The sequence below is a fragment of the Gopherus flavomarginatus genome, chromosome 6 (genome assembly GCF_025201925.1).
Source record: "Gopherus flavomarginatus isolate rGopFla2 chromosome 6, rGopFla2.mat.asm, whole genome shotgun sequence".
Taxonomy (NCBI): Eukaryota; Metazoa; Chordata; order Testudines; family Testudinidae; genus Gopherus; species Gopherus flavomarginatus.
In genome coordinates this window covers 38,731,521-38,752,937 of record NC_066622.1, presented here as the reverse complement: position 1 = coordinate 38,752,937, position 21,417 = coordinate 38,731,521, and the positions used below count along the sequence as shown (strand labels likewise).

Here is a 21,417-nt window from a genome sequence, read left to right as displayed (position 1 = left end):
CAAATATTTAGTTATTTGGAGAGCCCTAACTCTACCTCTCCAGCCCTTGCTGTGTTGGCTTGTCATTTTAGTCAGTCTTCAAACTTTTGACTAATGACTTCTACTAACTATTCTGATGTTCTCTTTGGTCACTTTTATTCTTTCCAATGTCATTTCGAATAAATGTGTATCATTTTAAATAAAACTAGACTTCAAACCAAGAACCTCTTAGTATGGTACATTATGATTTTGGATTCATTAGGGATATTTCCCAAGTTTAAATTACTAATGCAGATCATTCTATATCCCAGTTGCCTTTGGCTCAGTCTTACATGTTTAGCTACATACTTTACCTCTGTATCTTTTGAGATGTATTTTCTCTTTCTTCCTTTCTCCATCTTAATCCTAATATTTTAAACGTTACCCCTCTAGTATCATTTCATCCCACACCAACTCATTCTTACTTTGCCAGGAGGAATCTTAAATTCCTATTCTGCTTTTCTATGAAATGGCATTGTCACTAGCATGATGGGATACTGAGGTGCTCTGAGGAAACACTTCTGTTTGACAAAATTTGTTCTGATATTTGTTTTTTCTGGTTAATTTGGGGAAAAAAATTGCATCAATATTGAGCAGAAATTTTGGCAATGGGGCTGACCAGAGTGCTGCTAACAGTTAGCTAGGCTGTTCTCAATAGCTGCACATTTATTTAAGAAACTTAGAACTTAGATGTCAGTCCCACCACATTAAAAGTTCTTCTTATCCATGTATTAAAATAGGAGCTCAAAATAGGAACAAAGTTGGGTCTTTTAGAGACCTTACTCATGTTAATTATGGAACATTAATTCCAACTACACTAAGACCGCATCTAAACATCTGTCTCACATAATCAGCATGTCAAGTCTATATCATTTACATGATCATCCTAGCTAGTGTTCAGTATTATCCTCCAGCTGGAACTTGGTTGACTGCAGAGGTGAAAGTAAGCCGGTGTGGTCGGGTACAGTGTACCGGCAAGAGCTGGTACACTGGTGCCAGACTCGACTGGCTTCTCTGGCGGTGATTTAAAGGGCCCAGGGCTCCACCCGCTGTGGGGAGCCATGGGCCCTTTAAATCACCACCGGAGCTCTGGCAGCCGGGCTCGGGCTCGGGGGGAATTTAAAGGTCTTGAGAGCTCCGGCCCCTGCGGGGTAGTGGTGGCAGAGCTTCTGCAGTGATTTAAAGGGCCCAGAGCTCTGCAGCGACCGGTGCCCTGGGCCCTTTAATTTGCCCCTGAGCCCTGGGGCTCTCAGCCACCTCTGCAGCTAGTAGGTCTGGGGTGATTTAAATGCCCTGGGGTTCCCAGCCAGCAACTGGAGCCCCAGGGCCTTTAAAACTTGAAAGTCCCCACCTCTTCCCATTGAGGCCATGCCTCTTCTGGTTGAGGCCAAGCCCGCTCAGGACTCTGGCGTACCAGTAAATCCTTTAAATTACTTTCAATCCCTGGTGGCTGTAAATATTTTAGCTCATATTCATCCCAGGTGTGACCCCATTTAAGTAAATGATTTTGCAGTCAGGATGGTTTTGACTAGGCATGCTTAAGCAGCTAGTTCTATGGAAGAGGAAGAGTTAATATAATTCAAATTCAGGCTTCAGCTACTGCTGCATATAACTGCTTTATAATGGAGAAAGATAAACCATGATGCCATGAATAATGTTTAGTAAGACCTCATAGGTGTTGGGATTCTGCCCACTAGAAATCACTGATTTAGTCTGACCTATCATTATGAATACTACTTAAAGTACTAGGGCATAATTCCTACACAATCTTTACTCAGTTATTGTTGTTCCATTTTGCAGAATTAGGGCACAAGGCAGAACATCCTGGTTATCACATTTAAAGGAAGTTAGCTCTGTCATTGCAACTGAAATGTTTGAAATCTACTGATATTTCAAGATGCGCAGATGGGCTGTACGCATGAATATTTAAACTCAGACTTTTCTTTATGATATGTGGCCTGCTAATTATCTGTATTTTATAGAAGGCATCTGCTTCTAACATATTTAGCCAAACCTAATTGAAACTGTTTAGTTCTCATTTTTCATAATCTGCTTTCTATGCTGGAAGTAAAAAAAAAATATAATTATTTATTGGAACTTGGGAAAAGATCAAGACATATGTTATCAATATCTATTTAAATAGAAATGTTCAAACTACTGGGCTTGAAATAAATCTTTTCATACCCCAAAAGTGTCAGCAAAATTGGCACACTGGTAAGCATATCGTTGCCTTGCTTATCTAAATTATGCATACACTTTACATCATAATAGAGTTATACTTTAGAACCAATTCCAAAACAACCTAGAACATTACAGAGAGTTTTAGTGGAAGTTCATCACATATGGGATTTAAAATACAGTAATCTTGCATAACAAAGTATTTTAAGTCAGAAGAGAGCTAGGGTAAGGGTTGCCAGAGAAGGAAGACATCACTATAGGAAGGATAGTGAGCCAGGGATGCGTCTTCAGAGAATGGAAATCCTCTGCAAAGATCCAATTGTCACAGATCTGGCGGGGCTGCCCCTGTTGGCACATCTCCTGGGTGTTGACTAAGGGTCTGTTTATCTCTTCATGGAAATGGATCCCTGCAGCCCACATGCTTTCCCAGAATCCCACTGAAGGTGTGAGCCTTCTGAGTTTCTTCTCAGGTAGGGTGACCAGACAGCAAATGTGAAAAATCGGGAAAGGGAGTGGGAGGTAATAGGAGCCTATATAAGAAAAAGACCCAAAAATCTGGACTGTCCCTATAAAATCGGGGCACTTGGTCACCCTATTCTCAGGAAGTACCTGATAGATATAGAGTATAACATACACAGGCACTCCACCCAGCATTCTACAGTGCTATTGCTCTTTACTTAATCACATGAGAAATACACAGATCTTTATAAAGATAATAAACCTACATGCATTTCCCCTCGCTCTCGTTCAGTCATTCCTTGGAAGTCCCTGCTGCCCCCTCCTGCCTGATCCAGCTCCTGAAGTGGCTTCCCTCATCTTATCTTGAGCTGGTAAAAATGGTTGAGAGGGAAAGTGCAAAAGGAGCAGTTTTTGCTCTTCATAACTTTCCAGACCCACTGTCGGGTGATTCCCTGGTCATTCTCAGCAGGTGACCAGAGTACTACCAGGTATCTTCACTGGTAGGCAACTTCTCTGAAAGAACATTTTTCCTGGTTGGGAGCAAGTCTTTTTTTCTTGAGTGGTTATGTTTCAGTGGTTGACCGACCATCCAGATTTAATGACCTTCTAATGTCAGCCCTGTGCCACTATTCTGTTGGAATTTCAGTCCAACATGGAGATCAAGAGACAACAGAGAAAGTAAATAACCCCACATTCAAAATGGAATCTGCAGTATGACACAGGTGTCACAAGTGTGCCTCCCTTCCCCCAATATCAAACAGAATTAATGTCTTACAGGCAGATCTTTTGAGGGGTAGTTATCCTACACTTGTGACATATGGTTATTCAGCACACACAAGTCTTGTGAGAAAGTAGTAACACCTAGCACTTTCCTAAAGGATATTGTGACAGTTCAAAAATTTATTCTCAACCACCAGCAGTGGAAGGATTGACACGTTAGTCTCACAGTTAATTTGCCTTTGCGTATGTTATTTTAGCCAGTGTGACTGATTCTGAGAGCTAACTGGAATTTCCATTTTGCAGGGAAACATTTTAAAATTTGTTTTTGTTCAAAATTGGAATGAAAAAAACAGAACTTTGAAATTTCCTGCAGAGTGAAAATTCCTAAAAAATTCAGTTTGAAACCACCAAAATGTTTTGTTTTGATAACCTTGAAACATTATAATATAATCATTGAAATGATAAAGCTGAAACAAAACATTTTTATCATATTAAAATTAAACATTTTGTTATTATCTAAACAAAATGAAGAATTGAAACGGTTTGTTTAGACTTTTTCCCCGTCAAAAGGTCAAAAGCACAGGAAAAGGAGACTGATAATTTGCTGATTGGAACTCGGAACTGTGTTCTTTTTTCCCTTTAATATTTTAAAGGGAAGAGTTATATTTCTACCCCAAGTCTATGTTTGCAAGGAAGGTTTTATTGCATCAAATTTAATTATTCAAATACATTCAAATTTATTCAAAATTGTGAATGTAATACTCAATGAAAGACAGAATGATTTAATTCAGAATTTTTTCAGTTTTTAACCTGCCCTCCCATCCAGCCTGCTTTGTATAAATTGACTATGTTTCTAGCACATTTTGGATTAGTTTGGTCAAAGCTTTATAAAAGAATGTGATGAAAAATAAAATTGATCAAAGTACCAGTATCTAAAAGGAAATAAGAGAAAATGCTAGGCCTTGCTGTTTAGTAGATGAGGGTTTCTGTTCCTTTGTTTTTTATTTACAGATTTGCAGGCTTCTCCTTTTGGAAAATGTGTGTCTGTTTATGTTTTGGGAATAAATATGTTCACAACGTAAATCACATTGTATATAGTTTCTTTTATAAAACATACTGTTTTTTTACAGAGAGTTTTATCAGGAAAAAAAATGGATTAGGGTTGGGGAAAATAACAAGAAATCTGTTAATAGAATACAAAGTCCCAACAGGGAACATGGAAACTAGCAGCAAGCACTTTCAATAGTGTAGTTTTTATATCCAAAAAACAAGCATGCAAAAATTCTGTTGAATTTCTTTATTATCACTCATTACCAGGCACTGGTTGTGTGTTCTGGTGTTGTAAACATTATTACAGTAAATTAAAGTGCATAATTCAATGATTTTTTTTAAACTTATGTGACCAAATGCACCCTGTATTCAGACCCTACATACTTTTGTAATAATCTTTATACAAAATTTGCCTTGTGAGGTATCATTTGGAAGCTGCTAATATGATGAAACAGCAAACTGTTAGATACAGATCATCTTAGAGGGGAAATGGACCTAATTTATGTGGGCTGTCCAGGAGAGGTCTGGACAGAGAAGAACGCATGTTTTGGGGGAAAATCCGGGACTGGGAATATGTTGAAATCACCCTCCAAGTGGTAACCAAGGCTGATGGAAGCCAGAGTGTGGCTGATATGGGAGTCAGGCTGCAGCTATACAAAGACACTCAGGGTGTTACCTGCAGGCTGGAAGGCTGTTTGTGAGTGGCCCAGGTGGAAGCTACAGCAGCAAAGCATTGTGAGGCACCTGAATTTGCAGGGCAGGGATGACACAGTCCCTAACTGGTCTGGATTGGATCCCAGAATGTGATACTGTGTCTGCTTGTGACTAACGAGCTTCACCTGCAGTTTCAAGATTAGTTAATACAGTTTTGATTTACAAAAAATATTTTAACTTTATATTCTTTTTTTAATTAATTTTTGTGAAATAACACTTTCTTATTTTGCTCTCATAATTTAATAGCATCCAAACAAACTTTCTGTAAAATTTTGATTCCTTGGGGGAGGTAAGGGATATTGCATACCAAGATATTTTCCCCAGACTTTATAGGGTTTTTTTTAAATTAAATTTAAAGTTTAGAGTTAAATTAAAAATGTATAACTAACTAGCAACAAGAATATGTCACTATGACTGAAATAATGCCATTAAAAATGAATGTTATCACAGGATAATACGCTCCTGGTGACGCACACACTTCAAGACCTGAGTAAAAAATAAATGGTAAGGCAAAGTAGAGTAGTACAGCAGGTGATGTTGCTCCTCTGACAGTGTTATGTTAAATGACTTTCTTACAGTTAGATCAAAGGACTGATGGAACATATATAATCATTTTAAGATGGATGCTGGTGTCATATACTAGAACTTCCTCACTGTATCATTATTGAGTTGCTTCATTCTCTCGGAGATATTCTTGTCTGCTGTAGTGAATTAGACATCTGTTATCCATGGAAATACAACTTGAGTAATGTATGAAGCTTTACTTATATGAATACTATGATTTCTTTAAGTTTTATTTATAATATTTTTGTCAACAAGTAAAAAAAGACCTACCGGTATCTTGAAATATGGAACAGACTCTACCAGTGTCAATTACATTCTGCTGATATGTCCTTATTATCTCCTCCATCAAACATTTACATTTTGAAATGTTAACCTTTCAATATACTTTAAAAACCTCAACCTTGATTATCTTATTCAAGATGATAGTATGGATTCACTGTATTTTTGAACAAAATATATTTATTTTATCAGCTAAAGCTGGGGTTGGCAACCTTTCAGATGTGGTGTGCTGAGTCTTTATTTACTCACCCTAATTTAAGGTTTTGCGTGCCAGTAATACATTTTAACATTTTTAGAAGGTCTCTTTCTGTAATTCTATAATATATAACTGAACTGTTGTTGTATGTAAAGTAAATAAGGTTTTAAAAATGTTTAAGAAGCTTCATTTAAAATTAAATTAAAATGAAGAACCCTGCCAGACCGGTGGCCAGGACCCAGGCAGTGTGAGTGCCACTGAAAATCAACTCGCATGCTACCTTCGGCACAGGTGCCATAGGTTGCCTACCCCTGAGCGAAAGCATGCTATGACTTTAATCATTGCTACTTCGTTTTATTTGGTATTTTCTCTTTTTATCCAAAGTGAAACAAGAAATATTAAATACTGAAAAAAATGTGGATGCATTTAGTGCTTGCAAAATGCAAGACTAATCTTTATAGGACTTGAGCTGTTGCACAATGCAACAAGACAGTCTGTAGGTTGTACCAGCCCTGATTTGAAACAAGTGACTGTCTAATCTTCATCTTCTGTTGCGTAGATGCTAGTATGTTTTCAGATTGTTTGGTAGTTTGGATACCTGAAGAATAGGATTAAACAACTTTAAACTCATTTTCAGTTACTAGAGACAGCATTTGTACCTCTCTTTCTAGAGCAGAAGAGTCCGTAGCTGAAACCAAAGCACTCTAATTTTTAACACTTTTGATATTTCATCACTCTGAAGAATAAGTGCACATTTGCCTGAATGTGTCTAGAATTTGTGTTTAAGGAAATGGAGAACATAATCTTTATTTAGTTGTAAATCTGCTGTAATTTCAGTTTTAGGGCAGCTATCTGGTTAGTCTGAAATTGCAATGAAGGGAAATAAGTTTGTTCATATTTGGATTTATGAGCGGTTAGGGTATTTCTTGCCTGATATACAGATGAATTTCCCATTATACACTAAGCAAAAAATTGTAGGACTCTTTGGGTAGTAGAAAACATGATAGACTATCTCTGTGCTACAAAAATAATGTTCCTATTTTTGTGTTGAAGAGTGTGTTAGCATTATAACTGGTTGGAAAATGGAAAAATGATTTCATGATAAGTTTCAGAATGTTTTTCAGTTCACAAGGTTCAAAATGGATCCATTGTTCTTTTTTCCATTCCCCACCCCAAATTATCTTTGATTTCTTTACATTTCTATTTGTATATTTTTAATTTAAGTAATTTCCTTTCATCCATCTTTGCCATTTCTCTCATCTCTCTTTTTTCCCAGTCTTTTTGAAAACTGACAGCTTGTGTTTATTTTTTTTTATTTTGAAATAAAGGCTGCTTCTTTATGTGACTATCATTTCTAGTAATAGAATGAATATGTCCATCTTTTAAACAATTTTTCATGTCTTCCAAGGCATGATTTATAGTGTGGCATTTGTGGGAAATACGAGGGCAGGGGACTGGACTCGATGACCTCTCGAGGTCCCTTCCAGTCCTAGAGTCTATGAGTCTATGAGTATATTTCATGGAACTGTTATAAAATCAGATTAATTATTAGTAGTAGTAGCGTCTAGAGGCACTGATCAGAGCCTCATTGTCCTTGGCAAGATGGCTCCTCCCCCAAGAAGTTTACAGTCTAAGTAGTTTGGTGACTAGATTCAGCATCATAAAGGGAAGCTCAAATTAGTTTGAGTCTTGCGCAGTTAGGGAGCTGGATGTATATTTTATTGACTAGGGGTCTCCTGAAGGCCAAATCCTATAGTCCTTACTGAGTCCTCACCCAGTGAAAACTGGTGGAAATTTTGACTGATTAAAGTCTGCAGTACTAAGCCCTCAAACTTTTCAGTATGAGCTAAGTGATTAATTCTCCCATTTTATGGGTGACTAAACTGAAGCACAGAGAGTAAAGTCACATGTCAGTGGAAAATTTTCTTATTGCTTTGGTACTGTGTTGGAGCAGATATGTTGGGTAATAGCTGCAGAAATAGTAGAAATTGTCAGTTTGAAAAACCAAAACTACCCGTCTCTCTTTTTGTCATTTATTTTTTCTTACTGATACTTAATGTATTTTTAATGTTTCACTAAGTGCAGTATGTCACAGAAGCAAGCTATTTTTCTAGTGATACTGCTATTCCCTCTGAACAAACTGGAGAAACGACAGAAAAAAGTTCTTATGCTAATTTTAGAGCCACTTCACTGAAACTCCATTATATCTATGAAAAAAGAATGGCTTTGGTTGTTTTTCTGCATTTGGTATTACATTATTTCTTGCTGTTTATCATCCATATTCTAGGAAAAACCAATAATGGAAGAACACGTAATGAATATAAGTAGGAAAGGAATAAAACAATATTAATATTTATGATGCTTTGCACTGACCTATTGTTTTCCTTTTTGTTTTTTAAATGTGAACAGCTAATTGGTATATAGGTTTTTGTATTTCTCACTATCTGTATTCCCATTTTTTTTCTTCCAGTGGTCTTTTTACTGCAGTTTTTTGGTTATTTTTGTAACCTATTCTTTCCTGGCAAAAAGTTAATATTTGCCCAACAGTTCTGAAAGCATGTTTGTTAAATAAGTAAGGAAAAGAAAGCAGGAGCTACTGAACACTGAATTGTAGCCCAGTAACTAAAAACTACCTGCTACTGTTCCAGGAAAGTGCAGTACCTTGGTCCTACACTCAGTATCTCCCTGGGCACCCTTCCCAAGTCACAGGCCTGAACCCGCATTTCTCTCAGAGTAGAACTCTGCAGTTCACCTCACTGATAGAGTGGATCACCAGGCTGCTGCAGTCGCTATTTACCAGAACCGTATTGCCTTCAGCAGGTCTAGCTGGGTTTGGCTTCTGCTATATATTTCGCTTCAGGGGCTGTAACCAGCTGACAAATGCCATGAGAGAGTACAGCTTGTTCAAAAAGCAAGTATGATTTATTTGTCCATAAGAAATTAAAGAGCAGAGAGATAAGTGTTAAAAATAACAGAAGCCAATATGCATATGGTTTTATTTGATGCTTGGCTGCTGGAAGTTTAGCTAGGACCCCACTTAGTCCTGGTGCCTTCTCTGCTAACCCTTCGTCTCCCTCTCCGTAGAGCAATGGTTTCCAAACTTTGTATTGGCATGACCCAAGTGTGATGAAGTATTTCCTGCCATTTTGAAGAGCGAAACATGTGAGGTCACACTTTGTAGAGTAAAATGGCATTCTCCACATAGTAGGGATTGCTGCAACCCCAAATGGGGTTGTGACCAACAGTTTTGGAACCACTGCCCTAGAGGGTCAGCTTTTTATCTCTTTTCAAGCTCTTTGTTTGAAAGATCTGGCCCCAAAACCCCGCCTGCTGTTGAGAGCACGTTGGGGGTGAATCTTCTGAAGGATTGACTCTTGCATTGTGTGCCAAGTGTCAGAGACTGGTGCTAACTATACCCATTGTGTGCCTTTCTATGGTACTAGAGAGACCCATAGACCTGAGTTCACTCTTCAATGACCTACAATCCAATAACCACCAAGCCCACAGAGATATCAGTATTCATTTTTTAGTAATGGTGTACATACCTCCCACTTTCTTCACACCTCCTTTCTAGCAAATCTGTTTAATACTATCAGTAACTTCAAGTATTTGAGGAAACATTCAATTCACAGTGTGTCTCAAAACAATATGGGTGTTATCTTAGTCCAGATCCTCCTGCACTTATATATAGTCCAAGATGTCCAGTAGAGAATCTCCAGTCCCGCAAAGTGATTTCCACTGAATAATATTCTCATTGTTTTTTAAAAAAATCTGTGCTGTACGTTTTAGGAATGTATCCTAGACTGTCTAGAGTAAAATTACCCTACTTTTATCACAGAATTAAAACAAATAACGATACTATCCCTTGGAATGAGTTTATATTTACTAATACTAATGATTGTAGGAACCTATCCTGGGGAAGGATTAGTTATGCTCAGGGTAAAACTTGTACAGGGGTAAAGGGATGGAGACACTGTGTGAGGCTGTTCTTGCAGAGTTCCTCCTGAATTATTCCATTATTTGGACACTTTTGCTGTCCCCACACTTCCACTCCCCAAATCCAGCAGGTGGTTGAATGCTCTGCATTGGGAAACTGTGCTTTCTTACTGTTTTGGGTTCCCCCTGACTGCCATCTGGCCCCAGTGCTGTTTCTGCTAGCTAATGGCACCATGAGTTACACCGTCAAGGGGTGTTCCCTGCACAATGGGGACCAATGGGAAATGTAATGAAGCCGGAGGAAGTATTATTTTCACTGAAGAATCCCCATGGAGCAGGTGGGGAGAACACAACAGCCTTAATGTTCCCCTTCATCAGGTCTCTGGAGGTTCTTGAATCATTTTTGTCAAAGCAGGGAAAACACTGTTCTCTTGTTCAGATAAGACTGACCAGTGCAGGTGAATGTGACCCTGTCTCCCTCCATCGGGAAGGTGAAATATCCTTGGAGAAGAGTCAAGTATCAGAGGGGTAGCCGTGTTAGTCTGGATCTGTAAAAGCAGCGAAGAATCCTGTGGCACCTTATAGACTAACAGACGTTTTGGAGCATGAGCTTTCGTGGGTGAATACTCACTTCGTCAGGTGCATGTCATGACATGCATCTGACAAAGTGGGTATTCACCCACGAAAGTGCATGCTCCAAAACGTCTGTTAGTCTATAAGGTGCCACTGGACTCTTTGCTGCTTTTGGAGAGGAGTGTGAGAGGGATATGATCTCATTCCCTCCAGTCTGTAGGATGACATATATACATAACTGCCTGTAGAGCTTGTCTACACATGGGGCTGTTCAGGAATGTTCCAGAATAAATGTTCACTTGTGGATCTATTCAGGAATAGCTATTGTACTTTAAATTCCCACCCTAACTTAATCCAAATTAAATTTCAAGTGTAGACAAGCCATGACTCTGTTGTTCTCAAAGTCATACATGTAATAATAATTTTGTTCCGTTGGTTGCTGTCCACTCAGAGGTGTGTGTGTATTGGAAAACTGGGCCCACCAACTGCAAATTTTATGTCTCTGTTTGAGAGGGCTCTTGACAATTTACTGGGTTAAGCAGATGGAATGTGTATGTAAAACTCAGCCACTCTTACTTTCCATTCTGCTCTACCAGTTTGTTCATTCATATTTTCATCCATCCTATATGAGATGTGAGGTTAATAACTAGCTCACTCCTTGAGCAAATATTATAGAGAAATGATAATATATATATGCTGAGGATGCATGTGTGGCGGGGGTAGAGGAACTGCAACAGACCAAACTGTTCTTTAATCAGCAGTTTACTCCCTGTGGTTTGCCTAATTCAGGGCTATGCCATTCAGTGAGTCAGTGTAAGAGGTGAAAGCAAGGTGTTTAAAAATACTTGCATCTAATTGCTGGGTAAACTTAAACAACAATGCTTCTCCAGCTATAACACTGTTCCACTGTATGTTTACCCTCCTTTCTTCACACAAAATAATATGCTTTTGTTTTACTGTATTGTAATATTTCTTCTATGGTTTCTGTTGCTTTGTTTGATTTACTATGGCACTTATGAATTTGCTTGACACAGTCTGCATGATCTGCATTCTTTCTACAACTTTCACATTAAGGTTCTTATAAAAAATAATATATTGACAAAAAGTGAGATGAGGACAGCAGAGAGGTTAGTTTAGTTAAATTAAGAAGCCTTCCATTTCATGCAACGTAAAGAAGAGTAGTTACAGTTTAGGTACATGTAAACTGTGTGTAGAAACATCTGCTCCCATGAATTATTTGCAGGTAATAGAAATGATCCCATCTCTTCAGGCTATGTGATCTGCCACATAACAATATCTGATCAAACAGGTAGCATTTTGAACGTATTGTATTGTGTTCTACAGTCTTGCAACACCCTGACACAATGTGAACTTGGTACCCAATTTTATGTCATGACACTTCCAAGGTGTCTGTTCTGAGCATAGTGTACTGAAATGTGATGCATGGTAAAGAATTACCATTTTATAAATCAGCAAATTCAAATTTATTTCAGTAAATATATGAGAGTGACAACTGTAGTGATTATTGCAGACATTTTAGTTTGTATTTTTATGTTCTTTGTGAAAATCGCCATCACCCCTATTCTAAGACCAGAGAATAGAGCTCCATGACATTTCTGGTCTGTATCTCCAAGCTGATATCCTTCCTGGTACCCTGGTTTCTTTTTGTGCTTCCTATGCCATTCCCAGGCACCTGCCTTTCTGGATATTCACTGGGTCTCATAAACGTCATGTCTATGCCTCTGCACCCCTTGCTCAGAGCTGAAGTTACTGCAGTATAGTCTGAAATCAGCAACAGATTAGTTTTATATTTTACATGTTCATATCTTTAAAAGATATTGCAGGGTTAGGAGAGCTTCAGAGAAGGGCAACAAGAATGATCAAAGGCGTGGAAAAAAACACTTATGAAGTAAGATGGAAATAGTAAGATTTATTTCCCTTAGAAAGAAGATAAGAGGGGACATAAATGCATATAAAATAATGAACAGTATCGAGAAGGTAGATTTGGAACATCTATTCTCCCTTCTCATAACATAAGAGCAAGGGAACATTGAGTTAAGTTATAAGATGGATAATTCACAAACTGGAAAAAGGAAATATTTTATCCACAGCAACAAGACTGTGAAATTCACTGCTACAGGAATTGAATTATTGACGCCGAGAACCAACCACGTTCAAAAAGGGAGTGGACAGTTATATAGATAGCAAGAATATCCAGAGTTTTAACAGTTAATTCTAATGAAAACATTGGAAATGATACTAAATCTTATGTTCTAGAGTTTAAGCCAAGATGAGACCTAATGTGGGATGAGGGGCAAATTATCTCCCTGCTCAGGGGCTTTTACACCTTCCCCTGAAGCATTCAGTGCTGGCCATTGTCCGTGACAGGATACTGGACTAGATGGGCCGTGGCTATGATCCCATATGGTAATTCCTATATTCCTATTTATAATTTTAAATATTGCTTTATATGCTCTTTAAAAAGAATTCTTTATATTTTAGTTAGCCTGTCCCCGCCCCCCGCTAAATACTAAAAGGCAATTTTACTTAGTTCAAAACAAAATTGGAAGTCCATTTTCAAACAAGTTGTTTGGAAATCAGATGAGCCAAGAAAAAGTCTTAAAAATATGAATAAGGACTTTTTTTGGTACTATTTCAAAACTTTTGTTCCTGAATGTTAACAAATTTTCCCAAACGAAAACAAAAGCCACCACTGTCTAGGGAAGAGATACCATGTACAAAGTTTCAGTGTAGTATGTTTCTTTTAGGGAACATGGGAGCAGGAGGGGAGTGTGACAGGTTTGATCACAGAAACCCTCTTGGGACTGTCACCTGCTGTGCTGAGACTGCCTCTGAGCCTGTTTTCTCTGTCAGTTTGGGCGTCCAGAACTGTGCCTTGTTGAGTCAGTCACACCAGTCTGCTCCAACACAGATCCAGAGTCTGAACCACGTGCCCCAAAACTTCAGACTTAACTGAAAACAACTTAAGAAGAGCTCCTGTCTCTAGCACCCGGACACCCAGCTCCCAGTGGGATCCAACCCCAAATAAATCTGTTTTACTCTGTATAAAGGGTATACAGGGTAAACTCATAAATTGTCCGCCTTCTATAACACTGATAGAGAGAGATGCACAGCTGTTTGCTCCACCAGGTATTATTTACATACAATTAATAAGCAAAAACTCACTTTTTATTAAGTATAAAAAGTAGGATTTAAGTGGTTCCAAGTAATAACAGACAGAACAAAGTAAGTTACCAAGCAAAATGAAACAAAACATGTAAGTCTAAGCCAAATACGTTAAGAAACTGATTACAGATGAAATCTCTTACCCTCAGAGATGTTCCAGTAAGCTTCTTTCACAGACTGGACTCCTTCTTCATCTGGGCCCAATCCTTTCCCTGGTACAGTCCTTGTTCCAGCTCAGGTGGTAGCTAGGGGATTTCTCATGACTGGAACCCCCTTTGTTCTGTTCCGCCCCTTTTGATAGCTTTGTCACAAGGCAGGAATCTTTTGTCTGTCTGGGTCCCCACCTCTCCTTCTAAATGGAAAAGCACCAAGGTTTAAGATGGATTCCAGTACCAGGTGACATGGTCACGTCCTGTGAGATCCCAAGCCTTCATTTTTCCTGACCTGACTTACAGGAAGGCTTGCAAGTAAACAGAGCCATTTACAACCAGTTGTTTTAGTTGATGGGAGCCATCAAGATTCCAAACCACTATTAATGGCCCACACTTTGCATAATTACAATAGGACCTCAGAGTTATATTTCATATTTCTAGTTTCAGGTACAAGAATGATACATTTATACAAATAGGATGACCACACTCAGTAGATTATAAGCTTTGTAATGATAACTTACAAGACACCATTTGTGTGAAGCATATTCCAGTTACATTATATTCACACTCATTAGCATATTTTTATAAAATCATATGGAGTGCAACATCATAGGAAAGTTTATATATTGGATTTGTGATAGGAAGCTAGTTTAATAGGTGCTGACTTAGGACTGAAGCACCATATTAAAAAATAATGTGTGCTCTGCACCCATCGGGGCCCCGCCAGTCAGCTCCTCCCCCTTTCTTCTCCGGTGATCAGCTGTTCAGTGGCGGGCAGGAGGTGCTGGGGCAGAGGGGGAGGAGTGGGGGCAGGAAGAGGCAGACTGAAGGTGGGGCATGCTTGGGGGAGGGGGTGGAATGGGGCAGGAAGGGGAGGGGTGCGAAGAGATGGGGCAAGGGTGGGACCTTGGGGGAAGGGGTGGAGTGGGGATCCAGCCTGGAGCAGCGGGGGTGTTGAGCATCCCTGGGAAAATGAGAAAATTGGCTCCTCTGGCTATTTTATAATAGAGAAGCCAATAGTGTCAAGGGCGTGGTCTTGTGGTGATGGGGAGAGGTGTATGTGTAAATATAGTATACAGATTGTGGCTTTCTAGCTACCAGTGTATTAGGGGAGGTGATGAGAAGGAGCTGCGCTGCAGCAATAATCCTAGACTGAGTGATCCATATCTCTATTTCTCACCAATTCAGGGCTGGGCATAAGACTATCCTAATTTTTTTAATTTAGACCACACGGTCAGTGTTGCGAACCTAGGGTGACCAGATGTCCCGATTTTATAGGGACAGTCCCGATTTTTGGATCTTTTTGTTATATAGGCTCTTATTACCTCCCATCCCCGTCCTGATTTTTCACACTTGCTGTCTGGTCACTATATGTGAACCTTTCAGTCAGAAAGTGAAGACAAAGTCTTGATACAATAAGTCTTTCTACCTTAAACAACTTTTCCTTTGACAAAATATCAGGTATGGTTCCCAAAGTCCCAGATCCTTGTTTGAAAGAACATGCAATGTTGCACTCCTGGAAAGTTCCCATTTTGTTAAATCATAGGCCTGGCAGAATATGATTTAAATTTTTTATAGTTTTAACAGATTTTATTTTAAGCATTTTATTTACTTTTATCTATTTGAATTTTTGCAGTTGCAATAAGTTGGAGTGGGGGTCAGACAGTAATTATTCAATCACAGTAGATATTGATATTCAAAATGTTAAAGCTTTATAACTGTTAAAATACAAACTCAACATCATGTCAAAATATACCAAGTAAATATCCTTAAGTCTAACTCTAATAAGTTCTCAAGCAGCATTTTTCTTACTTTATCTATCTGTAAATTTCAGTAATTGATGGAAATATGTTTTCACTGGTTTGTATGTGTATGGTGAAATTGATGTTTATCTACATTTACCAATAAAAATGTAATCATTCCAAGCCTAATAACTGTGGACATATTAAAATCTCCTTTAATTGTCTTTCAAGAACACAGTGAACCATATCTAGTCTGCAAAGTCTGCAAGCCATATGGAATAACAAATCTGCAGCTCAGTATTGATAGCTCATGTATATAATATTTAATTAGTGCTTGTACATTCCTTCTAATGGCTTCTTTGATTATCTTTTTCTGCATCTAACAATTTATAGGGTCTTTTAAGGTAAACAAATTCCAAGAAACACCAACATTGTTCAAAGGCTGTAGAAGTTGTTTTTAGGCCTATCCTGCTCCCCTAGCCCTTAAAATCAGGAAGTGCCATGTTAAGATGCAAATCTCCAGCATGCTATTTCAACCATGTCATACTGAGAGGATTCTGTGACACACTACGCTCCCTCGTAGGGACATCATTACACCTCCAAAACATACCCTAACATAGGTGAGGACTTGTCAAAGTGAAATCGAGACACAACCGTAACTGTAGTACTATAAGTGGACTTTGATAATATCAACGTACACAAGCTCTGCAACCATGACTGCTTCTTTTATTCTGAGATCTTACATAACTTTTAATCCCACTGTCTCTTCACTTTTTATTATTCTGTTGGGAGAAAGAGGGCCTGGAGTTAGAAATGAGACTTGGGGGGAGCTAAATATGAGTAGAGTAGAGGTCTGTGCATGAGGCCACATTCACAGAGAGTAGAAAGATGGGAGTGGATGCGAGAAATGAAGGGGCTGCTGAAGCATCAATGTTTGATTAAAGGAAATAGGGTTCTCTGGAAACCCAGTCAGAGGTGTAGGAAGGGGAGAGTTATGCAGGGCTTTGATGGTGAAGAATACTAGTTTTAGCTGGCTCTGGAGAGCTTTATAATCATTCTAAAGCTAGCAATTAAAAATGTCTGACTTGTGGGTGCTTGACACCTCTGAAAATCAGAGCACTAGTTTGTTCATTGTAAGCCTCATTATTTTGATAGTATGAGAATGAAAAGAGAAAATGCCCTTTTCTAAGTTACACTGCATCTTGTAGAAGTATGAAATCTAAATTGTCTCACCAAATGTCAGTTTTATTATTCTATTATGGGCCTATGCTATGTACAGTGTAATAGATATAAAGGCACAGGTACTATCTGGATTGCTTATATATAGTATTAGGCCTCTCCATATTTGTGCCATTTACAGAATTGAAATTTCTCTGTTGTACACTATGAGAAATCTTTGATGTTTACCGCTATATCTATACTCCTAGGGCACTTCTTCAGTGTGCACGTAGTCCCTGCCTATCCCACAAGGCAGGAGATATGTTGTAATTAAGTTTTTCTGTCCATGAACCCTTCTTTAACATTTTCTGACTGTTTGAACTCATTCTTCTTAATATTTAGTGTTTTTGAAGAATCCAGAAGGCATTTTAGGATAATCGAATGCACTAATTTTTCTGTAAAACTGAATTTGAGTCTGACAGTTAATGCTTTAATGCCATGCTTAGACCTTATCTACACGAACAATTAGTTTGCAGCAAGCTGGGGTGTGATTTTTACCCTGCAATAGCGTGCTGTGGACTAATTGTCTGTGTGGACCCTGCTGACGTGCATTAACAAACTTTAATCTAGCCCTCTTTGAAAAGGGACTTGATCAAAGTGCACTAACTCAATCTTGATGCATGTTAGCAGGGTCTGTGTGGACACTTACTTTGCATCAGGCCAGTGTGGTGCAGATTCACATCCCCAGCTTGCCACAAACTCAATGTTCATGTAGACAAACTCTTAGGATGTTCAAAACAGTTATATTATACTGTACCTTGGAAAAAATTAATATTGATTTGAGCTTCGCTTATAGAGGGGCTGATCCTGCAAGATGTGCATGCTGAGTGCGCTCAGCTCCTGTGATCTTCAATCTAGTCTGTAAAAAGTAATATGCACTATTAGCAGATATGTGTCTAGCAAACAAAAGAGAAATGCAAACGTCTACCCTAGGCTGGAGTTTGTTAGATTAGTCTTTCTAAAGATCTTATAAATTGCTAAGTCCACAACGACATCAAAGTTGCAGGAGATAAGTGGTAATACATTTGCTTTTTTAAGTGCTGGACTCAGGAAAGAGTTGCAGCAATTGTTAATCAATATACTGCATAGCTGTTCATATGACTTACTGATGCCTGTATACAATACATTTAAATGTCAGTGAATTGTGAGCATGCTTAAACAAAAAATAAAGAAAATTATATTCAGATGGCTAGTTCAGAGGTTGACATCCTTATCTGTCCCTAGGCATAAACACAACACCCAAGGTCTGAAAGGTTAGAAAGGGCATGTCTTAAAATATAGGACAGGAATATGTGAGGGAAGTTGAAAATATGGCTTTATTCTTATAAAAGTCTAGGCTTATAGCTTCTGAAAGACCAGTGAGGTTATTCCCAAGTGAAAGAATGTTGTGTGTGTGGCAGTGCTTACCTCAGGGAGGGGAACAAATCTTTTTTTTCAGTAACCATCCATCTAGAACAATGAATTTTTCTCAGGCCTGTGCAACGTGCTTATTTCAGTGTTTGAGATTCAGTAGACTGAGGACAGAGTTTTCTTTGGGAAATGAAAAGATTACATTTGGAATTTGTGCAGTGGGGGTCCAGTACAATTCCACTTCACTTAGTGTAACAATGAGATTGACAACAAGAGATAAAAGAGGCTGTGCTCTCAAATTCTGACCTTCTGAAATCATTGAGAGTTTTCAGTTTGTGTCAGAGAGAAGATATTTCCAAAAATATTTAGTAAAAGTTCATTTAAAAAAAAATAATACTCTGATGTATTTCATTAACAGGAATTTCTAATGAAGTTAAGACTCCCAGCATAATTCCTATATTGAAATACATTGTATAGCTTCGGTTCTAGTACTTTGGCATGGTTTATTTTGCACCAATTTTATTATTCTCATGCAATAAAAAGTTATTAAAATAATATTAAGGTGTGTGCCAGAATGATGCACTGTTGGTAGGAAAATCAAGACTAAGTCTGAAACATTATCCTTAACATGGCCTATTTAGTTTAATATTGTTCAGTATGTCAGACTACTCAGACTTCTGAGGCTTCTTGATAAAGAACCATAGTTCTAATAATACTGTGCACTTTTATCCTGTTTTCATTTGTATGGATTATTTGTATTGTGGTAGTGCCTAGAAGCCTTGTGCTAGGTGCTGTACAAGTACAGAATTAAAAGATTGTCCTTTACTCCAAAGAATTTAGAATCTTAAGTGTCCAATTTGAGAACTCAATGCCCATGATAATCATCAATTAATCTAGTGTCACATCACCTCTGTGAGGTAGGTAAATCTTGTTAGCCCCATTTTACAGAATTGGAAACTGTCAGAAAAATTTAGCCCCAATTTTTAAAATAAAGCCTCTTAAGTTTGGGTACTGAAATTTCTGGGTGCCCATTTTCAGACACCTATGGTGGTCATTCACAAACTTTTCCAGCCATGCCCCCCTTAGCATTAACAGAATCTGCCCATGCCCCCCTCCATTACAGCAAAGTGAAGGCTTCCTTAGCAGTGGTGCTTGGGCTGAAGGTGGAGCTGAGGGTGGAATTGCGGATGGGAAAGGAGCTGGGGCTAGAGGCATAGCTGGTCAGTGGGTGGAGAGGGAATGAGGGCAGAGCTGAGCTAGGGATTGAGTAGGGAGTAGAACTGGGCAGGGTGGACAGAAGACCCAATTTAATCATGGATTTCTACATAAAAGTACATTCTTGTTGGTTGTTATAACCTTAATACATATTCTTCACAACTCAGAGATAAGTATAGGTTTCATTCTTAGAAGGTACACGCTATGCATTTTTAAAGTGATTTATTTTGAAAACTTTTCAGAGGAGTTTTACAGTTTTATATCAGAAAATGAACGATTATTTGGTTATTTCATTTACCAAAGATAATTGAAGCAGATATTTATGAAGTCATTGGGAGGTGAACTATCTCCAATTCAACAGGTTAATCATTAATATTTGGAGAATTTTCTAGCAATGCTGTATTAAGAGGAGAACATCACCAGAAAGACATTTAAATTGTTTTATATAACTAAAACAACAATGTTATCTGTTCTGGATTTTTTTCTTCAACAGCAAACATAATATTTTAACAAAACAAGCATATGGATTTTTGAATTTAGTTAAACTTTCAAGTTTTTCTTAAAATCAGGCTTGTTTTTGTTAAATTGTTTTTAACTAAAATAGTTAAATGAAATATTTAAAAAAAAACATCCAAAAATTAAATCGACTATGTCAGCCAGGTCAACATGAGAAACTTAAAATATTGACTTCTGCAGCTAACTCAGTTGTCTTCACCTTCATTTTCGTTTTTGTTCATAATCTGGAAAAGATAAACAAGCTTTTCTGCTTTTTCAAGTCCCAAACAATTTCTCAATTTGGAATGAATTAGTCCAAAGGAAGAAAATATTCTTTCTACACCAGCAGAAGAAGCTACTGCTGTTAAAAGTTAGATCATCACTTCAACAGTCTCTGAATCCAAGTGCTTAAGTGACTTCCACCAGTTCACTGGTGTGACTTTCTTTAAAATATCATTAGCAAACATATATTTCTTGAATGGTTCATCCTTAGCTTTCAAGTTTATTATAGTTGGCATTATGGAGGGATGATTGGTGGATGTCCATGTCATAGCCAACTCCTCTTCTTCAGCAGTTAAGGTTTGACCCTGGCACCGAGTATTGAGAATATTTTCAAGAAAATGAGCTGGAGATGGTGCTTGTCTCATTTTGTTTTTTTTAGTGCTTGTAATTTAACTCTGTCATTGTATATTTCTTTTTTTAAGATTTCACCTAGTTCCTTCCAAATTTCAACAGCATCAGCAATAAAACAGCTATTTCCCTGCATTTTGTTCAAGGCTTCAGGGTACTCAGCATGTGTTCAACATTTCTCTTAAGCCCAATGTTGAGAACTTTGGCTATGACAGTGCCATCTATTTTTTCATGATTTTGTTCAAAAACTGTCATCAGATTAGGCCAGTTCTTGATATAGTGCTCAAAACAGTCCACTACCAAGTTCCATCACATGTCTTGTGGGAGAGTTAGCTTGGTTCCTCCCAGTTTTTTCAGAGCAGCTGCTGCAAAGTGGTTGTTACGGAAGTATTTTGCAATTTGAACAACATTAGCCTTTATTTCTGGAACACTGAAGTCTTTGGCTAGGAGATGCATCAAATGAGCACTGAACCATATGTTATTGGCTTGGGACTCTCTTCTTAATAATTTCTTCTCATTTTGGATACATTTCAGCATTGTATGTGACCAAACTGCATACTAGATATTTGAATTTTTTTTCACAGTTTGTTATAGCTTTCACTGTTACTTCTTACATAAGAACATAAGAATGGCTGTACCGGGTCAGACCAAAGGTCCATCTAACCCAGTATCTGTCTACCGACAGTGGCCAATACCAGGTGCCCCAGAGGGAGTGAAGCTAACAGACAGTGATCAAGTGATC

The 21,417-nt window shown here is 38.1% G+C and overlaps 1 protein-coding gene across 2 annotated transcripts in view; it reads left to right on the top strand.

Annotated features, from left to right (window-relative positions):
• SYN2 (synapsin II) overlaps positions 1 to 21,417 on the top strand; it is a 427,960-nt gene that overhangs the window by 62,294 nt on the left and 344,249 nt on the right. The gene's annotated exons all lie outside the window — the stretch shown is intronic.